Source organism: Chionomys nivalis, chromosome 24, assembly GCF_950005125.1.
Source record: "Chionomys nivalis chromosome 24, mChiNiv1.1, whole genome shotgun sequence".
Classification (NCBI taxonomy): Eukaryota; Metazoa; Chordata; class Mammalia; order Rodentia; family Cricetidae; genus Chionomys; species Chionomys nivalis.
Window position 1 is genome coordinate 24325373 of NC_080109.1, and position 21125 is coordinate 24346497.

Here is a 21125-nt window from a genome sequence, read left to right on the forward strand (position 1 = left end):
CCACTAAAATGCCTCCATCAGATGACCTGTAGGCAAGCCCATTGTCCCGATTGATGATTGAGGATTAATATGGAAGGACCTAGCCTTTAGTGGCAGTGTCACCCCTGGGCAGTAATAACAAGCAAGCCAAGGGAGCAAGTCAGTAAGCAGAGTTCCTCCATGGCCTCTGCTTCAGTTGCTGCCTTGAGCTTCTGCCCTGGCTTCCCTCAGTAGCCTAGAACTTGTAAGTTGTAATAACCCCTTCTTCCGCAAGTCACTTTTGATCATGGTGTTTATCACAGCAATAGAAAGCAAAATATTAATGCTTGATGGAGTGTCTATCTATCTGTTGCTTTCATTGGTTAATTAATAAAGAAACTGCTTGGCCTTTAATAGGACAGAAAATTAGGTAGGCGGAGCAAACAGAACAGAATGCTGGGAGAAAGTAAGAATTCACCTGATCCAGAGTGTCAGTACTATTGGGCTTGGGAAAGCCTACTTTGACCAAGATGCTTCGCTGGAGGTAGGAAGGAGAGAGTACTTCGGGATGGATTTATGCCCTGTGATTTTTACTCATAGTCTCTCTGATATGGGATGCCCTTCTGTATGCTGTGAATATGTTTTATTACCACTGGTTAATAGAGAAGCTGCTTTGACCTATGGCAGGGAAGAATATAGCGAGGTGAGAAATCCAAACAGATGGAGGGAGAAAGAAGGCGGAGTTGGGGAGATACAAGCAGCCATTGAAGAAGCAAAATGTGAGGGGACAGGTCACGAGCCTCGTGGTAAACTATAGACTAATAGAAATGGGTTAATTTAATCTGTAAGAGCTAGTTAATAAGCCTGATAGTTAATTAGCTAAGTTTGTAGCTAATATTAAGCCTCAGAATGGTTATTCAGGAACTGGCAGGCAGAGAGAAACCTCCAATTACATATCTCTGTAACATGTTTGTTGCTAAATGAGAGAGAAGTGGTGGGGCCCTGATTAGTTGGAAAGCAGGGTGATGCTTGGGTTTCAGCTCTGTCCAGCTCACTGGGGATTTTGTAGCTTTTGACTTCAGGATTGTTGGCGCTGTCTCCCTGCCCGTCTCAAAAGCAGTGAGTTGTCTTTCTCACATCTCATGGTACAGTGGTCAGGATCAAATGAATCAGATGGGCAAGTCTCCCTCACCCTTAGCTGCATTTTCATGATGGACTTTGGTTTCTCCTGCCCATGTGCTCCCTGGAAATAGAGCACTATGAGGCTAGCCCAGCCAGCGCCTGCACAAGCTGAGGTCTAATGAGTGGGACTAATGGGTGGGAAGTGAACCACCGCTGCGTGTTGAACACGCTTGTAGCCACCGGAAACTGTGTGGTGAAGGGATATACCCTTGTCCTCAGGGAAGACAGCAGGACACAGTTGTGTGTTTCAAGCAGCTTCAAGAAGTAGAATTTGTGGTTCTCTTAGGAACCATATTTCGGGGAGCAATAAACTAACACTTTGTATCTTCTAAGTACTGATGTTTATAACAAAGCTCCCCGCCCCTGCTTTTTTTGAGGCAGAGTCTCCAGTAGCTTTTGCTGGCCTTAAACTCACTGTGTACCTGAGGAAGATTTTGAATTCCACCTCCAAAATGTGGGATTCCAGGTGTGTGCTGCCACAGCCTACTATAGTTCACGTTTTTAGCACATAGTTTTTTCTGGAGCATGATGCCCTGGCTTGTTACCTAAGAGATGAGGGCGTGATTGTTGAAGCTGGTGGATTTCACTTTCACTTTCTTTTTCTCTCTGATGAGGTGATGCCTGTGGCATCCTGCTGGTTACCTCCTGGGCATCACTTGATAGCAGGGGCTCAGACAGAAGGAGGGCACTTAGGTAGAAGCAGGCAGGGTGGTGCAAGGGCTGGAAACCATGGTCGGTGGAGATCAGTGCATGAAGCTGAGTGTGTGGCGTGATGGCGGGGATGACAGGATGGCTGACTGAAAATACATAAAGAGCTGCCATGCAAAGAAAGGATTAGGGGTGCTCCTTGAGACCTCGGAATAATTTAGGGTCAGTGGTTGGCAGTTATTAGAAGCCAGGTTTGGCATAATGTATATATTTTAAAAACCAATTTTACGAAAATTCCGAGTTGGAAGGGGCTGCCTTCGTGAGCGGCAGTGTCCAGCAAGAGTTTTAGCATCGGCTGGAGCCATGGGAGGACCAGGGCAGGGAGTCTGTCTCTTTACTCCTGTTTATGTTCTTGCGATTCTGAAAGGACCTACCTGTGATAGGAGGAGCTCAGCATGCTGCTTAAATAAATTAATAAATGAAAACAAACAGCAAGAATGGCCTGATTCTGTTCAATCTCCATGATTTCGTATATTTGTCTTGTCTCCCTATCACCAGTTGTATGTACCTACATATTAGATATTTTACGTAATTGGAATCATATTGCACTATTATCCTAAAACAAACTTTCCCCCCATTTAAATAGATATAGGCACTCTGCAGTTCTCTATGTATATGCAAGACGGCAAGATGGGTAAAATGCTTGCTGCCAAGGCTGATAACCTGAGTTCAATTTCTGGGACCCACAAGATGAAAGGAGAGAACTGAATCCTACAAGTTGTTCTCTGACCTCTACATGCACTGTGAATGCATGCACATACAAAAAAATAAGTTTTAATACTAATTCTAATAAATATTAATAATAAAAATCCAGAGTCAGATGTTAGGAGGTGAAAGTTGTAAGATCAGGGAGGAGGTGTAGCCAGCCACTAGAGAGACCTTGTACCTCTACAGAATCCTCAGACCAAAAGGGCAATCCTGTCCTCAGACTGCACTGAGCTCCTGTCTCCTCCTGCCTTATTTTCTTCTCTCTGCCCGGCCACATCATTCCTGTTTCCACTTCCCTAGTTGCTGGGATAAAAATGTAGGATCCTAAGTGCTGGGGTTACCTTTGTGTGAGCTCTGTTTCTCTTATAGATTGGATCAATTTTGTGTAGCCCAGGGTGGCCTTGGACTAACAGAATTCCATCTGCCTCTGTCTCCCGAATTCTGGGAATAAAGGTGTGTGCCACCACTGCCTGGCCTCTAGTGGCTTAACTCTGCACTCTGGTCTTCAGGCAAGCTTTACTTGTTAAAACACAAACAAAATATCACTACATAAATCTAATTAAACAACAACAAACTTACAGAAGAACAAAGCCTCCTGTGTCCTGGGCTGGACTGGCCTGGATTGTGGTAAAAAGCCCAGGATGAGCTTGAACTCCGTGTCTTCCTGTGTCCACCTCCAGAGTGCTGAGATTAGGGGCATGGGTATGCCACACATCTGGTTGATAGTGTTGGGAATCATCCAGGCTTTCCTGCATTCTAGGCAAGCACTCCACCTTGAGCTACATCTTCAGCCCCTGTGCTATGTCTCAGCCATTTGCCCCATGAGGTTCTTCTAGAGCCTCAACTCTTTCTTTTTGACCATTATGAATGTTCCACAGTATGATGGAAGAGCTCCTATTGGTAGATACTTTGATTGACTTCTTCAGTTTTGTTTGTTTGCTTGCTTGTTTTTTGAGGCAAAATCTCAAGTCCCCTCCTCAGGTTTTGGCAGTTAAATGCTGCAGTCCTCCTATCCAGACATCCCTTGTTTACATTTGAGAATTTCCGTAGCGAAGATTGCTTTTCTGTATATAATAAGTAAAAGCAGAGAATAAGCAGTTGACAGAAAGTCTCTCAATGCAGCATGGTTTAGTGACTCATTACAGCACATCACAGGACAAATGATGAGTCTGTCTGTTTAAACTACATCATTTTTAGGGTTGCTGAGGTCACTCAGTGGGTCAAGCGCTTCTTGCCAAACCTGACTTCTTGAATCTGATTCCTGGCACCCCATGTGATGGAAGAAGAGAACTGGATGTGTAAATAGGAAATATGTAGGGGCCAGAGAGAAGGGTCAGTGGTTAGGAGCACTGGATGCTCTGCCAGAGGATCTGAGTTCAGTTCCCAGCACCCACACAGTGGCTCACAGCCGTCTATAACTCCAGATCCAGGGGTTCCAGCGCCCTCACACAGACAAACATGCAGGAAAAACAGCAATGAACGTAAAATACACATGAATTAAAAAATATGTTTTTCCCCCAAAATGGTAGTCATCTCTAGTGTTGTCTCTGCTCCCAGCGTCAACAGCTTTCTCTCTCTCTCTCTCTCTCTCTCTCTCTCTCTCTCTCTCTCTCTCTCCCTCCCTCCCTCCCTCCCTCCCTCCCTCCCTCCCCTTCATTATTTTTTTAAGACAGGGTTTCTATGTGTAACAGCTCTAGCTGTCCTAGAACTAGCTCTGTAAACCAGGCTGGCCTCGAACTCACAGAGATCAGCCTGCCTCTGCCTCCTGAGTGCTGGGACTAAAGGCGTGCGTCACCACTGCCCAGCTAGCAGTTTTATTTCCGGTTGTGCTAAGGATTGAACCCAGGGCCTTCAGCATGAGAATTAAGTGCTCTGCTGCTGAGCTGCACCCTTACTTCTTTTGAGGATACTAGTGAGTTCAAAGGAACGAACTTCTTTCTTTTCTGTTGTCCTAAAGTGGAGACTTTGGCTGAGTCGAAGACCTTCTTTACGTTTGTTGGTGTTGTGCTTCTCAGGCCGGCGTGGTTTTGATGGTGGTGGTGGTGGTATGTGTGGTAGTACCTGGGGTGTTTGTGGGTGTGCATTCAAGTGATAGAAGTCTTCGTTCTGTGAGATGCCACTTCCTGAGGGTTAAATTGCCCTGACTAATCTAGTCGTCTGTGTAATGTGGTAATAACAGCGTGTTGACCAGTCGACTCTGGAAGATGCTGGAGAGTAGACTTGCTCCCATAGTACTCTCACAGTTAGACAGAAGTCCCCACACTTCCTATTACGCTCTGACGTGACCCCTCCTAATTGTGGCTACTTGGGTTTGCCTTTGGCAGAGCAGCCTTCTGACAGGAAGGAATTACACACCGTGTTTTCACTGTGGCTGGAGTGTCCTTTACTCTGTGCTATTGTGCCTTCACTAGGATGCGGGAGTCTCTTGGCAAGCTTCCCTGAGCAACCCCGTTTTCTACAGAACTGTGTTCTCCCCAGGGGAAGGCCTTGTCTGCCTGGCTTTGCCTGTGCGAAGGCAGATCAGTTTGAACATGAGCCAGACTTGGTACATGGCCTTGCTAGGCTCCCAGTTCCCATGTCTCCTGACCTCATGTACCTCTGACCTTGCGTGTGTCTCTCTTTCTTGTCCGCTCCTTTGTCTTTGTCACGGTGACAGTAGGACCTTAAACCCGAATGAGGTGTGGCAGTGATGTGACCAGAGAAATAAACTAGAACTGGTAAGGTAGCTGGGGACCTGTGCTTTATCTTTCTCTTCCACGTAATTCTTCCGGTTTATAACTACTATGCCCCGTAGCTACTTCTGTGTGTGCACGTTTATATGTGCCTGGGTATGTTCATGCACATATATGTACATGCGTGGTTTATATGTGCTTGGGTATGTGCAAGCACATACGTGTACATGTGTGGTTTATATGTTCCTGGGTATATGCATGCACATGTGTACATGCGTGGTTTATATGTGCCTGGGTATGTGTATGCACATATATGTACATGCGTGGTTTATATGTGCCTGGGTATGTGCAAGCACATATGTGTACATGCGTGGTTTATATGTGCCTGGGTATGTGCAAGCACATACGCGTGCATGTGTGGTTTATATTGCCTGGGTATGTTCATGCACATATATGTACATGCGTGGTTTATATGTGCTTGGGTATGTGCAAGCACATACATGTACATGTGTGGTTTATATGTGCCTGGGTATGTGCATGCACATGTGTACATGCGTGGTTTATATGTGCCTGGGTATGTGCATGCACATAATGTACATGCATGGTTTATATGTGCCTGGGTATGTGCATGCACATACGTGTACATGCATGGTTTATATGTGCCTGGGTATGTGCAAGCACATACGTGTACATGCGTGATTTATATGTGCCTGGGTATGTGCAAGCACATACGTGTACATGCGTGGTTTATATGTGCCTGGGTATGTGCATGCACATATGTGTACATGCATGGTTTATATGTGCCTGAGTATGTACATGCACATATGTGTACATCCGTGTGCAGGACAGAAGACAACCTCAAGTGCCATTCCTTGTGTGTAATCTACATTTTGTTGTTGTTTTGTTTTTGATACAGAGTGCCTTACTAGGCTGGTACCCCCCAAGTAGTCTAGGCTGGCTGACCATCGCACCCCAGGAATCCACCTAGCTCTAGAGTCACAGTGCACCATCCTGTGGTGACTTTTTATTTTTAAATGGGGTTTCGGGGAGATTGAACTCATGATCCCGTGTTTGCCAGACTAACACACTACCAGCTAAGCTAGCTCCCCAAGTCCCTTTAGCTGCCTTTTTGCCCCCCAGAAGCATCTGGCCAGCGAATGCAGCCATATATTCAGTGCAGATCCAGGGAAAGGCTAACAATAGCTCCATGCCTTCCGTTTCAGTACCTTAAGTGGCGAGCGCTGCTGTACACACAGAATAAGAAAGTTCTCCCTTGCCACGAGCCCTGCACATCCATCGTCATCAACAAAGAGTCTCGGAGTTGCTGCTGGACCGTAGCTGTTCCCCTGGGCATGCGTCTTTTTCTCTTGTTTGCTTTTGGTGTTTCTGGGTCTGAGTCTTTCTTGCATTGGAATTTTTTTTCCCTTAAGGATGACTTTCACTACCTACAAAGTACACAGATGTCTTGCATTGGGCGCGCAGTAGGACCTCCACTTCTGTACCGTTGGTCGCATAGTCATGGTGACCCAAGTGTTTCCAATATTAGTTATTTCATGGCCGCCTGATCATAATAAAACACATTTTCACAGGCAATCGAGAGTGCTCCTTTGTTATGATAAACGCCTAACTTCTAACCCTCTCTGAAAACACGGTCTTCCTAAAGAGTCCAGCTGCAAAAATGACTGTATTATAGAATTCCTAAAAACGGTAACGTAGACAAAGTAGGTGCTTCAGATATGTCCAGTTTGTTATGGTTTTTAAAGAGAACTGTGTTTAGGGTTCAAGGCTCATCTTGAGAGAGTAGCTGTAGAGAAAGTTCAGCAGGACCAAGTGGGGATTATTGTTAACTCTCTTGCCACTGTCTGATTTATGTCCGTCTAACCTGTAGTCGGCTTTAGCAATACTGACTAAAATAAATGAGATAAACTCATTTTGGTCGTTTATTCTTGAGTGTAGGTTTCAGAAGGTGTAAGTAGCAGAGGCTGGGGAGTTTCCCAGAAAGACCTACCTCTTCCCTCACTCAACTCTCCAGCTGTCCTCCCTCCTATCCTTGGGACAACAGAGTGGAGGCCTTGGCTGAACCCCAGGTGCTGTTTTTCTTCCATCAGCGAGGGTATTTCCTCACCTCGGGGTGCTGTGGGCAGATCTTCCTTTCTCAGGCATGGCTAACAGTAACCCTTTACCCCACTCCCGCCCCCCAGATTCCTGGATGTTGGGTAAACAGCTGCTTTTACACAAGAGGCTACTTTCTCAGATTAGAAGTTGTTGTGGCTAAATGGTTGAAAATGTGTTTTGTAGTTTCACTAGGACTTTCTCAATGGTTTGCAGCTGCTATTGAATTTTTAAAAACAGCGTTCCTCTTCCTTAATGAGGCCTGGAGAAAATTATTTTGGGTTTGGGCTTTGCGCCACCTTTTCAGAACTTGCTGAAGGAATATTTGAGAAAGTTCTTGGTCGTGATGGCAGATTAGCGGAAATATTTTCACATGCAAAAATAAATTTGGGGCCAATATTATTTATCAGAACGGACTGTATCTGTCATCCCCAGAGGAGCAGATGGTGACAAAGCAGGTCCTTTAGGTGGCAGACATATCTGGCACCCAGGCTGCTGAAATCCAAGCGGTGTGTTACCTTTTCACCATTTGATCCCGTCCTTAGAGTTAAAGGACCGATGGGGATCACTCAGGGGCTTTTAGTAACTTTTAAATTTGTGGCTAAGATTGGAATGGGAACATTCCAGAATATATAACAACAGCTTAATGACAGTATGTGCTTTTCAGAAGCCTGCCTTTGTCCCCTCCTCTGGGACTCAGGTTGTTTGTGATACCAGCTTTGATAGGCTGCACACTTGCCTGTCTTCTGGAGTGTCAAAGGATTGCAAATCTGAGAAGGTTCCTTGCCTCTACTCCTGCAGGAGCTTCTGGGACTGGCTCTTGGGTGTGGGAGCCGCCATATAAGGGCGAGGAAAGGGGATTGGCTGCCCTTGGCGTTCACAGCTACTTCATTACTCTATTAGCAGAGATAGTGGATACTTGGGGTAATTATTTACGACCGGCTTTCCTTCCACGGGGGGCCCCCCCCGCACATGCGCCACTTGTTTTCATCAACTTTGTGTAATCTCTGTGTTTATGATACACCGAAGAGCAATAAATTTGAGGAGAGAGATAATTACCTCCGACAGACTTACAGAAATGAGGGTTTTAGAGGAAGCAGCCAGAGGACACTTGGGGAGAGCGAGCCACACCGGAGAGTCTCCCTTGGCAAGAGTCACCGCCTGATCGGCAGCCCAGGTGACAGAACGGAGCAAGCGTGTCTGTGATTTCCTTTTTCAAGTCAGACACTTTCCAGATAGGTTAGCAATAGCGCCCTTTTAATTTTCAAAATGGGACTCTTCAGCGGAGGCATTCAAAGCACTCGGTACGAGGGGAGAAATAGCAGCGCAGTTGCTGGGGTGAAAATCCCGAGGCTGCGCACTGCGCCCTTTGACTTCTCAAAGTTACTCGTTATATTTTTGAGGAAGTAATCTAACAGCCACCTGACTTTAAAGAATGGTTTTCCTTTCGCTTTGGTGGCTCATCTAGTCGGGGAAGTGACCCTCTAGAAAATGATTCAGAGAGTGTTCACTTGACTTCCTCCTGGCCCTCCTAGCCCGGGCTTCCTTACAAGGGTAAAGAGTGTCTGCGCCTGTACAAGAGATTCAGGGTGGGGTGTCTTACCCTACTGTCGTCTACTTAACTTTCTAATTCCGGGATTAATACGAAAACTTGGAAGCAAGTAAGAGATTGGGGTCTGGGCTTATAGCTCAGTTGGCAGAGTGCCTGCTCAACACGTAGGAAACTCTGGTTCGATCCTGAGCGCAGTGTAAAACTGCTCACAGTGGGGCACTATTCCTATTACTGACATCTGGGAAGTAGAGGCAGGAAAACCAGAAGTTCTGGATTCTCATTGGCTGTTTGCTGAGTTCCTGTCCATCCTGGGATATATGAGACCCTGTCTCCAAAACAAAATAAGACAAAACATCTAATTGGGGGGGGGGGGTGTAGGTTGGAGAGATGGCTAAGAGGTTAAGAACACTGGCTGCTTTTCCAGAGTTTGAATCCCAATGGTACCTCACAATCATCTGTAACTCTGTTTCTAGTGAATCTGATTCTGGCTTCCATGGATGCTACATGCACTTGGTGTCTATACATACATCCAGGCAAAGCACCACATATAAAAGAAAAACGAAAAAGTCTGAGAGAGGTAGAGAAGGGAGGGGAGATCCCTCAAGGCCGAAAGGAAAGAGATTTGGAATTCCCACTGTCTATGGTTTTTTTCCATGGGTCCTTCCTTGAAGAGCCAAATCAGCCCTTAATCCATAGCGGTGTTCGTCATGACACATGGGGCAGAGATGGAGGGGGTCTAGCTAGAATATTCTCAGAGAGTATGCCTTATTACTCAGAAGACAGAGAGGAGGGGCTTGTTCGACGAATCACTGAGGAAGAAAATGCAGGCAGTGTTTATAGTCCAGTCGATCCGTCTTTGCCTGTGGCAGCTCAGCAGCAGGCTCTCCACACAGTGACTAGAGAATTCTTTGAAGTGGGTACTCCCAGAGAAGAAAGGGAAGAGCCAAAAGGTTTGGATTTCCCTATAAATTAAATCCAGTGTCAACAGAGATCAGAGCGAGAAACTTTAAATGTCCAGTTTTTCCTTCTGTCCCCACAGAAAACCACCTCCACTCACCTCCCCCATGCCCCGGGAATGAATGCGAAGTGGTTTGGAGCTCATTGCTCTCTGATATAAGAAAAGGCGATTCATTAGGGCTGAGTCAGGAGGGGCGGGAGATAGCATTTTCCTTCCCGTGCCCTCAGCTGGGTTACACTGAAGTGAATTCCAAGAAAAGTCTTAAAATAGCGAAAATAATTACAGGACAGTTACCGGCTCAGCAGCTCTATGGGACCCTGAAGACGGGCCTCCATGTTGTGGCAAGACAGTATTGCTAACCATATGGTGTCATGGCAGGCCAGTTGTGGAAATCAGTGGCTGGCTTTTGTTTGGGGAACTCTCTCAGCCGCGGGTCTGTGGTAGCTCTCAGTGACTTCCTGTTTCCCTGGCAGGCGTGCTCTTGGCCCTGGGCCAAGCTTGCTGTTCTGCAGCCGTCTGGGGCCAGGCCCGGGAGCTCACGTTTGGTGATCATTCACTGCTCTTGACTTCAGTCACTCATCAAACCATTTGTTCCTCAAGTAGACACCAGGACGTAGCTCAGTGGCCACATCACAGAGAGAACATTTATTATTATTTTTTTGCATGCATACTGATTAATAAACGTATGGTTTCCTAGATACTCCTAGAGAAAGTGAAAGTGGCTTGTGTTTTTAACAATTTTCAGGGACCTTTTCACATTGCCTCTTCATTTCTAAAGACTGGTAAGGATGCTAGAGGCAGAGCTCCTGCTACAGAAGGAGAGGGAGCCCCCGTCTATCTAGTTTTTACACAACGGGCTAAAACAGGCCCTGTGCTTAGCCTGGGTCTATTTTTTGAATGTGTGAAGCCAGCATGTGTGTGTGCGTGCATAACAAGGCTAATTAACTCCACTCTCTTCTTGAGAGGTCTCCTCTGCTAGCCCGCTGACTTGTTCACAAGGCCAGAGTTTCTGTCTTCCGGAGTCCTGGATGGCTTCGGTCTCTCTCAGTTAGGGCCGCCCATTCTGGCTCCTTTTCTTTGCCCCTAAAGTATGGAAATGGTCGCCAGAAGGACACATGGTCCTGGGAGAGGTTCTCTCAAACACGGCAGAAGGCGACACCCAGCGAGGCTCACACTCCAGGAGGAGAGGCTGTGGCCGTGCTATTGTGCTCTGTGAGAGGGAATATTTTCATTCCAGGAACTGAAAGGAGGAAGTGGAAGGCACACACGCTGGTTGAGATCCAAATGCCACCATAGTCTTGGTCTCTCTGGAACTGTTGTCCTTTTCATATGTGTGTGTGTGTGTGTGTGTGTGTAGACCAGAGGTGGGTGTTGGATGTCTTCTATTGCTCTCCCCTTTCTATCTTGAGGCAGGATTGCTGATACCATGGTCTAGCCAATCAGCTTACTTCTGGGATCAGCTGTCTCCACCTCCAGAGTACTAGGATTCCAAGTGGGTTGCCACACTCACTGGGCATTTACATGGGCACTGGAGATTTGAACTTGGGTCCTCATACTTGGGGCAAGGACTTTATCCACTAAGCCATCTCCTTAGCTCCTGTGAAACCGTTTGGTGTCGAACACCCACAAAGGTTGATTGGGTTATGATGTTGTTGGGTTAAATGAATTTCTTTTTCTCCTGAACAAATGTCATTACAAGGCCAGTGCTGCTGTTTCCTAATTATAAATACATATACATATGTATATATTATCCTACTAATGACTAACCCAAGATTTTTATTTGCACTCTGGGCTGTGCTAGGGGATTTGATATATTTTTTCCCCTCATCCTTTTCATGATTGGCCTTGAAAAAAACTGTTTCAAGTTTAAAGAATTGTTGTGCTTGTAAATCTGCTGTACATGGGTGTGTGCTTGCTGTGTTAAGTCAGGGTTCAGGAATTGTCATGCCTTGTCCTGAACGTGATTCAGAATATCCTGAGACAAGACTGGGGCCCTCTATTCTGCTGACTTGTTAATTGGTTTGGACCAGCAGCTTGTGTGTGAGCCTCTCTTTGGTGGTGTGTCCATGTAAGTTCCTTCCTTTGGGTCTCCTAAGTTAGGAGGAAAAGCTGCCTAATTTCTTTCTGTCCCCTGCCTTCCTGGCTCTACGGCAACTCTTCTGACTTTGAGAGGGGGAGGTATAAAGGTGGCAGAAAGGATGAGTGGGGGTAAATAAGACAGCCAGAAGGGACGGATGGGAAAAGGTAAAAAGAAAGGGAAGGAAGGGTAAGAAACTACAAAATCTCTGGGGACTTAATAAGGGGTAACATTTTCTTTAGATGAACTATTCTTCTTTCCTTGGAATTTCTTAGGATCTTTTTATTTTGTGTGTGTGTGTTTGTGTGTGTGATGTGTGTGTGCATGCCATGGGGTGCATAGAGAGGTCAGAGGAGTTGGTTCCTTTGCCAGCCGCCGTGTGTATTTTGGGAACCACGCTCATGTTGTCAGGCTTAGTGGCAAATGCATTTCCCCACCGTCTTGCCCACCCGTGAGTGTGTAAATATCCTTGCAGTCATTTTATATTTTCAGAATGCTAGCAGATATTCTAGCTCTGCAGCACATTTGGGAGACAAATATAGCAAGACCCTGCTCACTTTCCAAGTGACCAAATAAGCAAGTGGTCAGACAACATGGGAACTCCATGCTCTGCCTATGTGGTTTAGCTGCTCCACTCTGGGAGGAAGAAATCCCAATCTGGAAATGTAACCATGTGGTTTTTTTGTAAACTATTAAGAAATATATTCTTTGGGGATTCTGAGGACAGTTCAATTATATATATAAAAAAACCCCTTGTGTCTTAATGAAATTTGTATTATAATTATGTAATAACTAAAGGACTCTTCTAATTGAATTTTAGGGGTCCTTCTTTGCATTGTAACTGGCAAATATCACAATCCCATTCACTTTGTGGGCCTCTGATTGTTGTCCAAAACACTCACAAAATGCCCCGTGATTCAATTATAAGAATCTTCTGGGGACTGGGTAATTATATGTCGCGATCATACATTAAGCCAATATGATAGTTTAGTGGTCCATGTTCATTATCCTGTGATTGACAGCACAAGTTCCTTTGGGCAGAGCTATCACTTTGATAAGAAAATGAATTTAAGCGTTGGGAAAAGTTTATCTTACTAATTTTTAAATAATACAAATTTCATCGCTTCTCGGCCTTTTGGCTAAAATCAAGTGTAGTGTCTGTTCTTATCAGTTAAATTATACAAATTTTATTATTTTCGAGACAGGGTCTTTTTCTGTAGCTCAGCCTGGCCTTCAGTTCCAGATCCCCCTACCCTAGCCCACTGCGTGATAAATGACAGGCATAAGTTACCATGCCGGACCCGGCAGTGTGTTTTTTACAATCAGTACTCACACTTTGAATGGATCTCACTGATACAATGTTAAGCAACTGGTGGACAGCTTCAATCTGAATAAATTCAACAAGAAGTTAAAGACACAGACCTCAGATCTCCAAAGTTTACAGTGGAAGACAGGGGGATGTGCAGTTATGTCTGTAAAGCCACATACTTCCCAAACTGAACGGATGCCAAGAACAACACAGGAAAATATGTTGAACGTGTGCGTACCCAGTCATCTTGGACGGAGGAGCGGAGAGCCGATGTTTCCGGGGATGTTTGTACAGTGCTGGAAGGCTCCAGCTGCCTGCTCCCAGGGCCCCGAGGAGGCTTTTCTTGCAGACTCTGCTTTCTCCCAGTGCCCTTTAAAGTGGTCACCAGCTCTCAATAGCAATTGCTTCCAAATACTGTTCAAACAACCCTGACACAGGCCTCTTGGTATCCCATTACCTGCTCTCCCATTTAACCTTTTTCTAATAGCCTCCCAAACTCCAGAGTTCTCAGGCAAGGTCAGAGGAAGTTACAAGAGGTGTTTTTCTCCCTCTTGCCTGCGCAGCTGCAAGAGTTGTGGTTGCCTGCACGTTGCTGTTGCTTTCTTGCTTCCTTTCCTTTGGAGAGGCCAGGTTTGTGTGAAAGTGAAGTATGGGATCTGGTGCCATTGCATTCCAAAGGGCACTCTTCATCCACCCCGCCCACGTCTCTCTCTTGCTCAGCTCTATTCTAATGGGAGAGCCGGTAAGGAAGTGTCTCTCACTGTCTCTGGCCTTCCTTTTTGTTTGTTTGTTTATTCATTTTGTTTATGTGTGACTGTGTTGCTGGCATGTATGTCTGTGTGCCAAGTGCATGCATGATGCCCGTGGAAGTAGGAAGAGGGCATTGGATCCCTTTGGATTTGAGTTTTGGATGGCTGTGAGCCACCATATGGTGCTGGGAATCGAACCTGCTCCTTTACAAGAACAAGTGCTGATAGCCACAGAGCCCCCTCTCCAGCCCCTTCTTTGCTGTTCTTAAGCTTCATACTTCTGAAGCATGCATGTCTATACAGGGCAATTAGAAGCTGTAGAGCAGGGTGGCACACACCTTTGATCTCAGCACTTGGGAGGCAAAGGCAGGCAGATCTCTTGAGTTCGAGGCCAGCCTAGTCTACATAGTGAGTTCCAGGACAGCCAGGGCTACAGAAAGAAACCTGGTCTCGAAAAGTACGTCTAGTCCGAGTGAAGGCCATCACAGCTGAATCTTCTCTATCTGTCGACATCAAGTTATCACTGCTGCTCCTGAACTTGATGGTGAAGATGGCTCAGGGGGATGAGAGATGACCGCAGAGGCGAGAGCTACAAGGAAGAAAGAGAAGGGGGATAGTGAAATAAATCAAAGCAAAGAATGCTTGCAGACGTTGGGATATTGACTATTCATTAGCAAGAATTGATTTTTTTGCAATGGGGAGAGGAAGTGGTTCTCCCCCTACTTTTCTTAAAGACTGTGCGTGGAAGCCGCACTTGGCGTTCCTTTCTGAAGGCATCCGTGTGGTTCTACGTGAGTCCCAGGCGCCTTGCCCTTCCGCAGGTGCTTCCGCTAGTGCAGCTGCGGAGGTGGGACCCTGCTCTAAGCAGAGCACTGCTCCTGTTTTCTGTTTCCCTCACCCATCCTTCTCCCGAGGATCGTCACCTTGTGCCCTGTGGTGTCACACACAAGGACACCGCAGCCTGTGTGGTCTCTGAGGAGATCCGCCAGGCTAGTGGCTTGCCTCCTTTTCCTCCTGGCCTCTTCTCGGGGTTCCCCACTGCGAATTCCCCGGCCACTGTCTCCTTTTGACAGCTGTGTTAATCTCTGTCACGTCGACAGAATGTCCGATGATCACATATAAAGAACGTTCCCGCTGTCAAAACCGCTGTGGCCCTCACTGCCACCGGGGAAAGGCAGTTTAGTGTAAGGAAAAGTGTATTATATGGGGAGCCGGGGACTCAGGTTTACTTCGGGTCTGTCGCTCAAACTGTGTGACTTTGATGGAGTCGCTTAATTTCTGAGGACCACAGCACTCATGGCTTGATCTGATTGATCTGTCGGGCTACTTTACAGTAAGTGAGAAACAGGTTCGTGGCTAGGGATGACAATTAGTTGGCAGGGTGCTTACTGATGGGCGTGAATCTCTGAGCAAATGGCTGCGAGCCCATCAATCTAGAGCTAGAGAGGGCAGGGTCAGGAGCTCAAAGCCACTATGGCTACATAGGGAGTTCTAGGCCAGCCTGAATTACATGAGACCCTGTGTATGGGAAAAAGCAAACATAAACGCAATTTACGACAGGCAAGTTTTTGGTAATGTGTATCCAGGCTGTGCTACCGTAAATCCTCAGAGTGTCTGTGGTCTTCTCTACCCTGACCACAGGGAAGCAGAACCTCCTACTCAAGTGACTGAGGGTTATATCCAACAGACCATACTTATAAATTCTCTCTTGCACCTTCTCTTCCTCTCTCTCTGAGACAGGGCTCACATAATTGAGGTGAACAACTTTGAACAACTATGTAATCTAGGCTAACCATGAACTCCTGATCCTCTGCCCCAACCTGCAGAATACCAGGATTGATGAGCACGAGGCCCTGGCAATACTGTTTTTTGTTTTCTTTGTTTGTTTGTTTTTTTAAACAAACAGTGATACTGGGCTTCATCGCACGGTCATTGGTTGTCGTCTCAAGTCTTCCAGGGCTAGTATCTTCTAGCCCCTTCCCTAGGCCTGCATGCTTTTCTTCCAGGGTCTTAGGGTTTCTGTCCCCATCTGCCTCTAAGAGTGAAGCCAAAGTGTGCTTGTAAATGCCATTTCTCAGTGATTTGTAGGTAAACCCCTCCTTTCCATCAAGGCAAGAAATAGCTCAAGAGTTTTATGCTTTTAAAAAACATTAGTATTCCAAGTGCCTCATATAGACCCCTGCAGTAGAGATGACAGTGACCTTCAGGTGGCCTTTCACTCTCTGTGCCTCACTGGTAGCTGTTTCAAACAATACTGATCACACCTGTTTTCTTTCTTTCTTTAGAAAATATGTTTTGTTTTGTTGAGAAGAGTGTATTCCAGGCCAGCCTCAAACCTGCTAGATAGCCTAGGATAACCTTGAAATTTTTATCCTCCTGCTTCAACCTCCTATTTTAGAAGGATAAAATTGTGAGTATGGCCCGTGAGAAAGCACGGAGGACTCAAGGACTCATCATGCACACAAATGACGTTGCCTCCCGAGTGCTGGGATTAAAGGCGTGTACTACCACCGCCAAGCTGAAGTTTATTTTCTTAACAGGTGGGCCAGCATATGTTCTAAGATAATTAAGAATTTGGGGCTAGGGCAATAGCTTAGTGGGTAAAATGCTCGTCACATGGGCGTGAAGACATGAGTTCAGATCCCCCGAATCTGGGGGGAGCAGCATTTGGTAGTATGTGCCTGGGATCCCAGAGCTCTACAGTGAGACAGGAGGCAGACAGAGAAGAATACCTGCGAGCTTCCAGGCCAGCTAGTCTGGCATATTCAGTGGCAAATAATCAGAGAGGGCAAGACCCAGCACCCAAGGTTGCCCTCAGACTTCCACACATGTGCCGTAGCATGTCAGCATCTGTACTCAGATGAGCGTGAACATGCACACATAAACACAGGTGTTAAAAAGTGTCCTACATTAGCATGTTTGTATTAACCCAACAATCAAACAGTTTTCTAAAGCAGTGTATCTATCCAGCCGGTTCTGAGGACACGCATCCTTTCCTGTCCTTAGTGGTCTCCTTTGTCAAAAATACCCTTTTTATCCAGGATCTCTTTTTAAGGTTATTTTAGAACAAGTATATTTACAATCTCAAAGTCTATGGCGGCAGGGGGAGGGGGGTTATCTCTGGAAGGGGGGTTCTCTCAAGGAAGCTGATGGAGTTTAGTGTCTGTTTCTTTGCTTGGCTGTTACACAGGCGATACTGGGATAAGCTATGTGTCCCAGGCAACAGCTGAAAAGCAAAAACATTTGAGGTGTGCCTGCCTCTAGTAGCTGTATGTCGCTGGTGTCTGGCATCTTCAGTGGATACTTGGTTTTGTGTGTGACCAGTACCTTTCCTGCCTCACAGAATCACACAGCAGTAGTGAGTCTCACAGGGTTCTTTGTTCATCCTAAATGACCAGTTGAGTTTTGGCTCCCGTGGTTGCCCTTCTGGTGGTCTCTTTCTTCTTCTTTTCTATGTTTCTGGTTCAGTGGCTCAGCCCACCATCCCAGTGGTCCCGGAAGTAACCACACAGACAGCTCTGCCTACTCTTTGGCCTTTGCCTCTTGGTGATACATACCACAGTCAAAAGTCATCTCTAAATAATTGTTTCAAGCTACGCAGGGTGTGGCTCAGTGCTAGAACACATTCCTAGCTTGTAGGAGGCCTGGGTGTGATGCTCCAAACTGCCTAAAGCAAAAAGGCTCACTTGGAGAAAGAAAACTCCTGCAAGAATCTCAGCCTGCGAGGACTGTGCAGGACCCTCCAGGTAGAATGCAGGCTTGACCTTGAAACTGGAGTGTGGGCGTGTGGAAGGCTGTTGGTGTGCACAGCACCCAGGTGGCTATTAGCATTCACCGTGGCCTGGAAGGGGTTCCCACCATCCTAGCCATCTGAAAAGTAACAGAGAACTCACATGCCAGACACTGTGTGCAGCCCTTCATAAGGAATGTCCCTTTACTTTTATGATGTCATCCTGTGGCTGTTGTAATTATTATTTTCATTTCAAAAGTGAGGCTAGTGAGTCTCAGAGAATTCCAGTTGTTTGTCCTGGCTATCATAAGTAGTAGAAACCAGCGACATTGCTCCTGAGTTGCTGTGACTTATTACCTCTCATCCCAGGGATGCTACTAACAGTTCGGGGACTCAGGAAAGTTTTCTTCTTGTGCCACTGGAACAAGGTTGGGGGAAACTCATAGAGATCTCCCCGTAACCCCCAGATTCTGGTTGTTGTCATTGTCCTCTGACTGATGTCTCTGCTCTAAACTTCAAAGTTGTACAGGTGTCTGTTCTGTTGCTGGTCCTACCTGTGGTCCACTTGCGATGGTAGGTCTCATGGTTGGTCCAATCCATCAATTGCCTCTACTCTTAAAGTACCAATATCAAAATTTTGTTGACGTTTGAGCATATACTCAGAGGACCAGAGCCACTGATTCCGAGTGCCCAGTCCTGTTTTCAGTGTTGACGTGTGCTCGGCATGAGCCCTGAGCGGAGCTGACACTCCTTTAGATGTGACAAACACCCAGTGCGTCCATGAGGATACTTGGCACAAAGGTTCCTGTCCAAGTTCAGTGCTTTCTGCTAATTCACTCATTCATGGTATCTAGAACCTTCTGGAGCCATTGGGGATTTCTTTGCTTCTGCACCTTCTGGGGTAATGAATGCTTACTTTGTAAAGAAGTAGTCTTGCCTTTTCAGAGTTCTAGAGAATTCTTCACAGTCAACGGTGGGAGGAGCGGTTTCATGCAAGCTGTTAAGTAAGATGGATAGATGAGAGACAGAGAGAGCGAGGGCACAGGCAGAGGGCCCCAGCAGAGAAGGGAGCAGCTGTCTGATGTGCTGCTGATGTTGAGTGAGGAACTGGACGAGGGCAGCGACAGTCATTTAGCAGCTCGTTTTATGTGGTGGGACAGTAGCTCAAAAGCTTGTCGGTACAGCAGATTGTCACGTCATTCCTGCCTGGCGCTCAGTGTGCACGTAAATCAGGGAACCCGCTAAAACACATGCCTGTGTATGTGCGCACAAGTGACATGTGTGCCTCTGGCTTGCATTCTCGTGCGTTCCTTCTTTCATGCTAAAGTTGAGTGTTTTAAGTGAAGGTACTTTCCGTCTGGGCTCAGTTTCCCCATCGGTAGAGTATGGGAAGACTGAGATGGAGTTTGTGTAGAAATTTCAGCGATAGTCTGGGTATATAATGCACTTTTCTATAAATACAGGCTGTTATTCTTGGCACATCACCAGGATGCCCACTTCTGTGCTTTCTGATGGTAGGCTCAGCAGGTACCAATGAGAGAGGCGGGGAGGGGAGTGGGGAAGGAGGGAAATAAGCTTTGGCTGGCTTTTTTGTTTTTCTATACACATCAGGGTTTAGCATGTTTAGGTACCATAGTTCTGGCTTCCCATGTGAGTCCACATTCTCTCTCATACTTCTCTCTGTGTCATTCATTTTAGACTCACTACATACTGCTATCTACCATATGGCAGTGGGTGTAGGCCAGTGTCAAGCACTGCACACAACTGGAGGGTTCGGGTGTATGTGTGTGTGTGTGGACATGGACAACAACACAGAGTTGGCAGGGTACCAGGAGTATTTGGTGTGCTGAGACAGATAGAGAAGAGAGATATGGTGGGAGAAGAGGCTGGATGATAGACAGGCATTGGGATGCTGGGGGCTTTCTCTGCTGTGTTCAGGACTTGAACTCTTGATATAGGTGACAAAAAAAAACAAAACAGAAGAAGATTGTAAGCAAGGGAATGATGCATTCATTAGACTCTAGATAAGGCACCGGGTGACCATATGAAAGATAGTTTTGAATCAAAGATTTGGGGCTAGGAAAGAAAGCCAGTCAGGGTATTCTTGAATATTCCAGCAAAAATCATTGAAGGCTTGAAGCCAAGGAGTGGTAGGTAGAGATGAAGGTGAACTATTCAGTAAGAAACTCATTGACTAGACAAGGGAGGATGGAAAGAAATTGGGGTCATCCTTAGCTTTCCATTGTTACCAACCTAGGAACTAAAAGAGCAATCTTCTATGTGAAGAAGAGACATGTAACCAGGAACACATTTTATTTAATGAGCTTCTTGAAGGTATCTTGTGAAGGAGTATCAGCAATATTTGGATGCACAGGTCTAGAATTCAGCCCAGAGGACTGACTGGCATGAAGAGGCATTGCAGATGGTTGAGGCTTCAGAGCTGATGTCTAGCTACATAGAGCAAGAAGGGAGGAGAGTGGGGACAGAACCTTGGGAAGCATAGTACTCAGTGTGGTTTGGGAGATGAGGAAGGAAAAGTACAGTTGGTCATGGTTACCATGATCATGAAAAGCAAGGAGAAGGTAGCTACTTCTGTCACAGGATGAAACAAGGATCAAGTTCAACTTGGGATTGGCAGTCCTTGAGAAGGCTGTAGTGAGATCAGAAGCCAGACTTGACTGGGGAGGACAAGTGATGGCAGAAGTCACAAAATAATCCCACACTAATTCAGAATTGTGAATAATAAAGGGTTATGTATTTAGGGGAGACTTACAGATCACTGTCCTAGAAAATGGTCCTCTGTATGAACGGGGGGGAACAGGAACAGAGTCTAGCAGCCAGAAGTGAGAGCCGGAAGCAAGAGAGTGAGCACACACTTTATAGTATAAGAGCTGCATTTATAGTATAAGAGACCACGCCCAAGTGGGCTGGTATCTTAAAGGTGTCTAAAGGAGCTCCCACAGCACCGTATCTTAAATGCTATTGGCTGAAGGAACAGAATGTGCTCCCACAGCAGACAAGCAGGCACAGTGAGAAGAAAAAGAAGGCTGTAGGGGAATCTCACATTCCAGGAAGGTTCCCTTCAAGGGGTGGCTTGGCTTTTGGGGACAGGAATATTTTCCGTTTCTATGGTCTTATAGTTCTTGTTATTGCACTGTGCGTCTCAACCCCATGCACTTGTTACACTATGGAGATGAGATCTTGCCCTCCAGGGTACTGCCGGGCTCAAGTGTTATTGCTCATGATAATATTAACCTTTTATCATTATCTTAAAATAAGATCCAATAAATCAAAGCCTGGTGTTGCATCATTAAGACATGTATCATCTCCTGGACCTAGGAAGGAGTTGTATTAGCTTATGCATGCACATACATGAATATGAATTATGTGTAATGCAGTTTGAATCCTTG

At 46.1% G+C, this 21125-nt stretch overlaps 1 protein-coding gene and 1 pseudogene across 2 annotated transcripts in view; both read left to right on the top strand.

Annotated features, from left to right (window-relative positions):
- Nucleotides 1-21125, top strand: part of Maml3 (mastermind like transcriptional coactivator 3) — a 410584-nt gene that overhangs the window by 8685 nt on the left and 380774 nt on the right. The gene's annotated exons all lie outside the window — the stretch shown is intronic.
- Nucleotides 13047-13217, top strand: LOC130866128 (U2 spliceosomal RNA; annotated as a pseudogene).